This window comes from Poecilia mexicana, unplaced genomic scaffold (assembly GCF_051168715.1).
Source record: "Poecilia mexicana isolate PSO_F unplaced genomic scaffold, ASM5116871v1 scaffold_10, whole genome shotgun sequence".
NCBI lineage: Eukaryota > Metazoa > Chordata > Actinopteri > Cyprinodontiformes > Poeciliidae > Poecilia > Poecilia mexicana.
The window spans coordinates 3285260-3295780 of NW_028263379.1; the positions used below are offsets into that span (position 1 = coordinate 3285260).

The window sequence follows — 10521 nt, forward strand, 5'->3', positions numbered from 1 at the left end:
ATACAGTACATACAAAACAAAAGGTAGTCCTAGACTACCATCTCCATATACACCAACTTAAAGATAGTCCCTGTTGCCGGGAATGGTTTGGCATCGAGTGAGAGCGCCGACCCTTTGAGGTACATAAGGGGCAATGATCCGGGGCCGGTGAGCCCACCACCTCAGAGAGTGAACCCATAAACCAACGTTTTGCCTGATCCTCGGCCATCCTTCCATGGTGCTTCAGGTTGTTGCAAAACATAATTACTATCTACACCCACACGTACAAACAACAAAACCCAACCATACCCCACCATAACACCAACAACGAAAACTACTCCTTATCGCTATACTAATTTCCTTCCTTCCTTTCTCCCTTCTCCTCCCCTCCTCCCTTCCTCAAACCCTCCCTTTCCCTCATCCATCCTATATTCTTCATCTAATTTCCTACCCACTAACTTCCAACTCAATTATTAGTCCCATAATTCAAAAAATTCCCCTCTTTACATTTTTCCCACAACAATTTGTGGACTTATTTTTTTATTTTTTTATTTTTATTTCTTCATGTTTAAAGAATATTTCATTCCCCTATACATAAAATAAATTTAGTTATTAAAAATTTATAATTAAAATATAATAAACCATTAATTATAATAACTTAGTAATCATAGGAAAAACAAACTTATTGATATAGACCTTTATAACAAACTTATTTTGAAGGAGCTTAACAACATGTATAGGGGAATGAAATATTATTTAAACATGAAGAAATAAAATATAAAAAAATAAAAAAATAAGTCCACAAATTGTTTAAAAATATTGAATAGACTAAAAATTATTTTGAAGTTAATAAGTAGGAAATTAGATGAAGAATATAGGATGGATGAGGGAAAGGATTCCTTCTGATACGGGTTCAACGGGAAAGCCCACAGGGGCGGAGCCTTCTAGACTGAGAGGACTGCGATTCACCGGAACAGGAGAAACCAACGGTTAGTTTATTGATCATCTCCTTACTTTAATTTTACCTACTTACCAAAATTTGATTACTTACCTTAGCCCTTTATTTATTCTCCTTATTCCAACCAACCACTCGAGCCAACGGAAGGGTAACAACGATCCACAAAATCTAGGTGAGTTCACACCATTGGATAGCACCTTTAATCCCTACTCCATTACAATAACTCTCCACAATAGCGAATGAATACAAATCTTGATTTAATTGAAGATTTAAAACATTATTCTCAAGAATTGAAAGCCAACCCAACAAATTAATAATACCCAATTTAAGGGACCACAGAAATTCACGAGGAACACAAGTAAAAATAAAAATTAAAATTAAATTATACATAGAATGTTTAAAGAAGGAATCAATAATTTTAATTCCACTTGTGTTCACAATCGTTTAAGACTATCCTTATTCTGTATAGATCACCAATAATACCCTCCAATTGAACACGGAGCTCCTACTCGGAATCTGATCACTCCGAGGGGCCTCTGCTTGGCGAGGGCGTCTGGTGATAACCACGGCCGAAACGTCCGTTTGAGCCAGCAGTTCACCACTGATGATGGAGCTCTGAAATTAATTAGTTAATTAGATACGACTTGGAATCAAAACAAGACCATTGTTGTGTTTCCAACAACGTTACTAAACTAAGGAAATTTAAAACAGTCCCCCTACAAATAACTTAAAAGACAACCTATTACTTTTTAGAAAAAGCGCGCTAGGGAAAATATATCTTACAATCGGAACTTGTATGCACTAACCTTTCATCCTTTACTGTAAATTCAATCTCCCACAATTTTAATTGAAACTTAATTAGATAACCTTACCTTAGGTTTACCCTTGACCTTTAATCTAACCCTAACCTTTCCCATCCTCTCTTTGCTTCCTGAACCCTTAATCTTGACCCTTGACCTTTAACCTAACCATAACCTTTTCCCCTCCCTCCTTGCTTCCTGAATCCTTAACTTGACCCTTGACCTTTAACCTAAACCTAACCTTCCCCCTCCCTCCTTGCTTCCTGAATCCTTAACTTGACCCTTGACCTTTAACCTTAACCTAACCTTTCCCCTCCCTCCTTGCTTCCTGAATCCTTAACTTGACCCTTGACCTTTAACCTAAACCTAACCTTTCCCCTCCCTCCTTGCTTCCTGAATCCTTAACTTGACCCTTGACCTTTAACCTAAACCTAACCTTTCCCCTCCCTCCTTGCTTCCTGAATCCTTAACTTGACCCTTGACCTTTAACCTAAACCTAACCTTTCCCCTCCCTCCTTGCTTCCTGAATCCTTAACTTGTCCCCTGACCTTTAACCTTAACCTAACCTTTCCCCTCCCTCCTTGCTTCCTGAATCCTTAACTTGTCCCCTGACCTCTAACCTTAACCTAACCTTTCCCTCCCTTCTTATCCCTAAATTCTTAACTGGACCCCTGACCTTTAACCTCAACCTAACCTTCTCTTCCCTCACAGCTTCTCCTTCAATCTAACTGGCTCTCCTTTCATTACTCTATCACTTTTCCCCTCTTTGAAGTTTATAACACCAACATAACAAAACACCACTAGCTTAATCTGAGTCCGCTCAGAGAAAGCAACTCACACCCACCCCGGAATATGTTTTTACATATTCTAAGCAGCATATACAGTACATACAAAACAAAAGGTAGTCCTAGACTACCATCTCCATATACACCAACTTAAAGATAGTCCCTGTTGCCGGGAATGGTTTGGCATCGAGTGAGAGCGCCGACCCTTTGAGGTACATAAGGGGCAATGATCCGGGGCCGGTGAGCCCACCACCTCAGAGAGTGAACCCATAAACCAACGTTTTGCCTGATCCTCGGCCATCCTTCCATGGTGCTTCAGGTTGTTGCAAAACATAATTACTATCTACACCCACACGTACAAACAACAAAACCCAACCATACCCCACCATAACACCAACAACGAAAACTACTCCTTATCGCTATACTAATTTCCTTCCTTCCTTTCTCCCTTCTCCTCCCCTCCTCCCTTCCTCAAACCCTCCCTTTCCCTCATCCATCCTATATTCTTCATCTAATTTCCTACCCACTAACTTCCAACTCAATTATTAGTCCCATAATTCAAAAAATTCCCCTCTTTACATTTTTCCCACAACAATTTGTGGACTTATTTTTTTATTTTTTTATTTTTATTTCTTCATGTTTAAAGAATATTTCATTCCCCTATACATAAAATAAATTTAGTTATTAAAAATTTATAATTAAAATATAATAAACCATTAATTATAATAACTTAGTAATCATAGGAAAAACAAACTTATTGATATAGACCTTTATAACAAACTTATTTTGAAGGAGCTTAACAACTAAGGACATTGGTAGGTCAGGTGACCGTAACCATAACAACCGTGAAAGGATTCCTTCTGATACGGGTTCAACGAGGGAAAGCCCACAGGGGCGGAGCCTTCTAGACTGAGAAGACTGCGATTCACCGGAACAGGAGAAACCAACGGTTAGTTTATTGATCATCTCCTTACTTTAATTTTACCTACTTACCAAAATTTGATTACTTACCTTAGCCCTTTATTTATTCTCCTTATTCCAACCAACCACTCGAGCCAACGGAAGGGTAACAACGATCCACAAAATCTAGGTGAGTTCACACCATTGGATAGCACCTTTAATCCCTACTCCATTACAATAACTCTCCACAATAGCGAATGAATACAAATCTTGATTTAATTGAAGATTTAAAACATTATTCTCAAGAATTGAAAGCCAACCCAACAAATTAATAATACCCAATTTAAGGGACCACAGAAATTCACGAGGAACACAAGTAAAAATAAAAATTAAAATTAAATTATACATAGAATGTTTAAAGAAGGAATCAATAATTTTAATTCCACTTGTGTTCACAATCGTTTAAGACTATCCTTATTCTGTATAGATCACCAATAATACCCTCCAATTGAACACGGAGCTCCTACTCGGAATCTGATCACTCCGAGGGGCCTCTGCTTGGCGAGGGCGTCTGGTGATAACCACGGCCGAAACGTCCGTTTGAGCCAGCAGTTCACCACTGATGATGGAGCTCTGAAATTAATTAGTTAATTAGATACGACTTGGAATCAAAACAAGACCATTGTTGTGTTTCCAACAACGTTACTAAACTAAGGAAATTTAAAACAGTCCCCCTACAAATAACTTAAAAGACAACCTATTACTTTTTAGAAAAAGCGCGCTAGGGAAAATATATCTTACAATCGGAACTTGTATGCACTAACCTTTCATCCTTTACTGTAAATTCAATCTCCCACAATTTTAATTGAAACTTAATTAGATAACCTTACCTTAGGTTTACCCTTGACCTTTAATCTAACCCTAACCTTTCCCATCCTCTCTTTGCTTCCTGAACCCTTAATCTTGACCCTTGACCTTTAACCTAACCATAACCTTTTCCCCTCCCTCCTTGCTTCCTGAATCCTTAACTTGACCCTTGACCTTTAACCTAAACCTAACCTTCCCCCTCCCTCCTTGCTTCCTGAATCCTTAACTTGACCCTTGACCTTTAACCTTAACCTAACCTTTCCCCTCCCTCCTTGCTTCCTGAATCCTTAACTTGACCCTTGACCTTTAACCTAAACCTAACCTTTCCCCTCCCTCCTTGCTTCCTGAATCCTTAACTTGACCCTTGACCTTTAACCTAAACCTAACCTTTCCCCTCCCTCCTTGCTTCCTGAATCCTTAACTTGACCCTTGACCTTTAACCTAAACCTAACCTTTCCCCTCCCTCCTTGCTTCCTGAATCCTTAACTTGTCCCCTGACCTTTAACCTTAACCTAACCTTTCCCCTCCCTCCTTGCTTCCTGAATCCTTAACTTGTCCCCTGACCTCTAACCTTAACCTAACCTTTCCCTCCCTTCTTATCCCTAAATTCTTAACTGGACCCCTGACCTTTAACCTCAACCTAACCTTCTCTTCCCTCACAGCTTCTCCTTCAATCTAACTGGCTCTCCTTTCATTACTCTATCACTTTTCCCCTCTTTGAAGTTTATAACACCAACATAACAAAACACCACTAGCTTAATCTGAGTCCGCTCAGAGAAAGCAACTCACACCCACCCCGGAATATGTTTTTACATATTCTAAGCAGCATATACAGTACATACAAAACAAAAGGTAGTCCTAGACTACCATCTCCATATACACCAACTTAAAGATAGTCCCTGTTGCCGGGAATGGTTTGGCATCGAGTGAGAGCGCCGACCCTTTGAGGTACATAAGGGGCAATGATCCGGGGCCGGTGAGCCCACCACCTCAGAGAGTGAACCCATAAACCAACGTTTTGCCTGATCCTCGGCCATCCTTCCATGGTGCTTCAGGTTGTTGCAAAACATAATTACTATCTACACCCACACGTACAAACAACAAAACCCAACCATACCCCACCATAACACCAACAACGAAAACTACTCCTTATCGCTATACTAATTTCCTTCCTTCCTTTCTCCCTTCTCCTCCCCTCCTCCCTTCCTCAAACCCTCCCTTTCCCTCATCCATCCTATATTCTTCATCTAATTTCCTACCCACTAACTTCCAACTCAATTATTAGTCCCATAATTCAAAAAATTCCCCTCTTTACATTTTTCCCACAACAATTTGTGGACTTATTTTTTTATTTTTTTATTTTTATTTCTTCATGTTTAAAGAATATTTCATTCCCCTATACATAAAATAAATTTAGTTATTAAAAATTTATAATTAAAATATAATAAACCATTAATTATAATAACTTAGTAATCATAGGAAAAACAAACTTATTGATATAGACCTTTATAACAAACTTATTTTGAAGGAGCTTAACAACTAAGGACATTGGTAGGTCAGGTGACCGTAACCATAACAACCGTGAAAGGATTCCTTCTGATACGGGTTCAACGAGGGAAAGCCCACAGGGGCGGAGCCTTCTAGACTGAGAGGACTGCGATTCACCGGAACAGGAGAAACCAACGGTTAGTTTATTGATCATCTCCTTACTTTAATTTTACCTACTTACCAAAATTTGATTACTTACCTTAGCCCTTTATTTATTCTCCTTATTCCAACCAACCACTCGAGCCAACGGAAGGGTAACAACGATCCACAAAATCTAGGTGAGTTCACACCATTGGATAGCACCTTTAATCCCTACTCCATTACAATAACTCTCCACAATAGCGAATGAATACAAATCTTGATTTAATTGAAGATTTAAAACATTATTCTCAAGAATTGAAAGCCAACCCAACAAATTAATAATACCCAATTTAAGGGACCACAGAAATTCACGAGGAACACAAGTAAAAATAAAAATTAAAATTAAATTATACATAGAATGTTTAAAGAAGGAATCAATAATTTTAATTCCACTTGTGTTCACAATCGTTTAAGACTATCCTTATTCTGTATAGATCACCAATAATACCCTCCAATTGAACACGGAGCTCCTACTCGGAATCTGATCACTCCGAGGGGCCTCTGCTTGGCGAGGGCGTCTGGTGATAACCACGGCCGAAACGTCCGTTTGAGCCAGCAGTTCACCACTGATGATGGAGCTCTGAAATTAATTAGTTAATTAGATACGACTTGGAATCAAAACAAGACCATTGTTGTGTTTCCAACAACGTTACTAAACTAAGGAAATTTAAAACAGTCCCCCTACAAATAACTTAAAAGACAACCTATTACTTTTTAGAAAAAGCGCGCTAGGGAAAATATATCTTACAATCGGAACTTGTATGCACTAACCTTTCATCCTTTACTGTAAATTCAATCTCCCACAATTTTAATTGAAACTTAATTAGATAACCTTACCTTAGGTTTACCCTTGACCTTTAATCTAACCCTAACCTTTCCCATCCTCTCTTTGCTTCCTGAACCCTTAATCTTGACCCTTGACCTTTAACCTAACCATAACCTTTTCCCCTCCCTCCTTGCTTCCTGAATCCTTAACTTGACCCTTGACCTTTAACCTAAACCTAACCTTCCCCCTCCCTCCTTGCTTCCTGAATCCTTAACTTGACCCTTGACCTTTAACCTTAACCTAACCTTTCCCCTCCCTCCTTGCTTCCTGAATCCTTAACTTGACCCTTGACCTTTAACCTAAACCTAACCTTTCCCCTCCCTCCTTGCTTCCTGAATCCTTAACTTGACCCTTGACCTTTAACCTAAACCTAACCTTTCCCCTCCCTCCTTGCTTCCTGAATCCTTAACTTGACCCTTGACCTTTAACCTAAACCTAACCTTTCCCCTCCCTCCTTGCTTCCTGAATCCTTAACTTGTCCCCTGACCTTTAACCTTAACCTAACCTTTCCCCTCCCTCCTTGCTTCCTGAATCCTTAACTTGTCCCCTGACCTCTAACCTTAACCTAACCTTTCCCTCCCTTCTTATCCCTAAATTCTTAACTGGACCCCTGACCTTTAACCTCAACCTAACCTTCTCTTCCCTCACAGCTTCTCCTTCAATCTAACTGGCTCTCCTTTCATTACTCTATCACTTTTCCCCTCTTTGAAGTTTATAACACCAACATAACAAAACACCACTAGCTTAATCTGAGTCCGCTCAGAGAAAGCAACTCACACCCACCCCGGAATATGTTTTTACATATTCTAAGCAGCATATACAGTACATACAAAACAAAAGGTAGTCCTAGACTACCATCTCCATATACACCAACTTAAAGATAGTCCCTGTTGCCGGGAATGGTTTGGCATCGAGTGAGAGCGCCGACCCTTTGAGGTACATAAGGGGCAATGATCCGGGGCCGGTGAGCCCACCACCTCAGAGAGTGAACCCATAAACCAACGTTTTGCCTGATCCTCGGCCATCCTTCCATGGTGCTTCAGGTTGTTGCAAAACATAATTACTATCTACACCCACACGTACAAACAACAAAACCCAACCATACCCCACCATAACACCAACAACGAAAACTACTCCTTATCGCTATACTAATTTCCTTCCTTCCTTTCTCCCTTCTCCTCCCCTCCTCCCTTCCTCAAACCCTCCCTTTCCCTCATCCATCCTATATTCTTCATCTAATTTCCTACCCACTAACTTCCAACTCAATTATTAGTCCCATAATTCAAAAAATTCCCCTCTTTACATTTTTCCCACAACAATTTGTGGACTTATTTTTTTATTTTTTTATTTTTATTTCTTCATGTTTAAAGAATATTTCATTCCCCTATACATAAAATAAATTTAGTTATTAAAAATTTATAATTAAAATATAATAAACCATTAATTATAATAACTTAGTAATCATAGGAAAAACAAACTTATTGATATAGACCTTTATAACAAACTTATTTTGAAGGAGCTTAACAACTAAGGACATTGGTAGGTCAGGTGACCGTAACCATAACAACCGTGAAAGGATTCCTTCTGATACGGGTTCAACGAGGGAAAGCCCACAGGGGCGGAGCCTTCTAGACTGAGAGGACTGCGATTCACCGGAACAGGAGAAACCAACGGTTAGTTTATTGATCATCTCCTTACTTTAATTTTACCTACTTACCAAAATTTGATTACTTACCTTAGCCCTTTATTTATTCTCCTTATTCCAACCAACCACTCGAGCCAACGGAAGGGTAACAACGATCCACAAAATCTAGGTGAGTTCACACCATTGGATAGCACCTTTAATCCCTACTCCATTACAATAACTCTCCACAATAGCGAATGAATACAAATCTTGATTTAATTGAAGATTTAAAACATTATTCTCAAGAATTGAAAGCCAACCCAACAAATTAATAATACCCAATTTAAGGGACCACAGAAATTCACGAGGAACACAAGTAAAAATAAAAATTAAAATTAAATTATACATAGAATGTTTAAAGAAGGAATCAATAATTTTAATTCCACTTGTGTTCACAATCGTTTAAGACTATCCTTATTCTGTATAGATCACCAATAATACCCTCCAATTGAACACGGAGCTCCTACTCGGAATCTGATCACTCCGAGGGGCCTCTGCTTGGCGAGGGCGTCTGGTGATAACCACGGCCGAAACGTCCGTTTGAGCCAGCAGTTCACCACTGATGATGGAGCTCTGAAATTAATTAGTTAATTAGATACGACTTGGAATCAAAACAAGACCATTGTTGTGTTTCCAACAACGTTACTAAACTAAGGAAATTTAAAACAGTCCCCCTACAAATAACTTAAAAGACAACCTATTACTTTTTAGAAAAAGCGCGCTAGGGAAAATATATCTTACAATCGGAACTTGTATGCACTAACCTTTCATCCTTTACTGTAAATTCAATCTCCCACAATTTTAATTGAAACTTAATTAGATAACCTTACCTTAGGTTTACCCTTGACCTTTAATCTAACCCTAACCTTTCCCATCCTCTCTTTGCTTCCTGAACCCTTAATCTTGACCCTTGACCTTTAACCTAACCATAACCTTTTCCCCTCCCTCCTTGCTTCCTGAATCCTTAACTTGACCCTTGACCTTTAACCTAAACCTAACCTTCCCCCTCCCTCCTTGCTTCCTGAATCCTTAACTTGACCCTTGACCTTTAACCTTAACCTAACCTTTCCCCTCCCTCCTTGCTTCCTGAATCCTTAACTTGACCCTTGACCTTTAACCTAAACCTAACCTTTCCCCTCCCTCCTTGCTTCCTGAATCCTTAACTTGACCCTTGACCTTTAACCTAAACCTAACCTTTCCCCTCCCTCCTTGCTTCCTGAATCCTTAACTTGACCCTTGACCTTTAACCTAAACCTAACCTTTCCCCTCCCTCCTTGCTTCCTGAATCCTTAACTTGTCCCCTGACCTTTAACCTTAACCTAACCTTTCCCCTCCCTCCTTGCTTCCTGAATCCTTAACTTGTCCCCTGACCTCTAACCTTAACCTAACCTTTCCCTCCCTTCTTATCCCTAAATTCTTAACTGGACCCCTGACCTTTAACCTCAACCTAACCTTCTCTTCCCTCACAGCTTCTCCTTCAATCTAACTGGCTCTCCTTTCATTACTCTATCACTTTTCCCCTCTTTGAAGTTTATAACACCAACATAACAAAACACCACTAGCTTAATCTGAGTCCGCTCAGAGAAAGCAACTCACACCCACCCCGGAATATGTTTTTACATATTCTAAGCAGCATATACAGTACATACAAAACAAAAGGTAGTCCTAGACTACCATCTCCATATACACCAACTTAAAGATAGTCCCTGTTGCCGGGAATGGTTTGGCATCGAGTGAGAGCGCCGACCCTTTGAGGTACATAAGGGGCAATGATCCGGGGCCGGTGAGCCCACCACCTCAGAGAGTGAACCCATAAACTAACGTTAAACCCCTAACGTTAAACCCCTAACGTTAAACCCCTAACGTTAAACCCCTAACGTTAAACCCCTAACGTTAAACCCCTAACGTTAAACCCCTAACGTTAAACCCCTAACGTTAAACCCCTAACGTTAAACCCCTAACGTTAAACCCCTAACGTTAAACCCCTAACGTTAAACCCCTAACGTTAAACCCCTAACGTTAAACCCCTAACG

The 10521-nt window shown here is 39.7% G+C and overlaps 2 long non-coding RNA genes across 2 annotated transcripts; both read left to right on the forward strand.

Moving 5' to 3' along the window:
- Window positions 1-905: 905 nt before the first annotated feature.
- On the forward strand, window positions 906-2928 carry LOC148156675 (uncharacterized). Its single transcript, XR_015764430.1, has 2 exons — window positions 906-968; window positions 1075-2928. It is a non-coding gene; the product is annotated as an uncharacterized LOC148156675 (long non-coding RNA).
- A 522-nt stretch (window positions 2929-3450) lies between these two features.
- On the forward strand, window positions 3451-10146 carry LOC148156676 (uncharacterized). Its single transcript, XR_015764431.1, has 2 exons — window positions 3451-5974; window positions 6081-10146. It is a non-coding gene; the product is annotated as an uncharacterized LOC148156676 (long non-coding RNA).
- The last annotated feature ends 375 nt before the right edge of the window (window positions 10147-10521 follow it).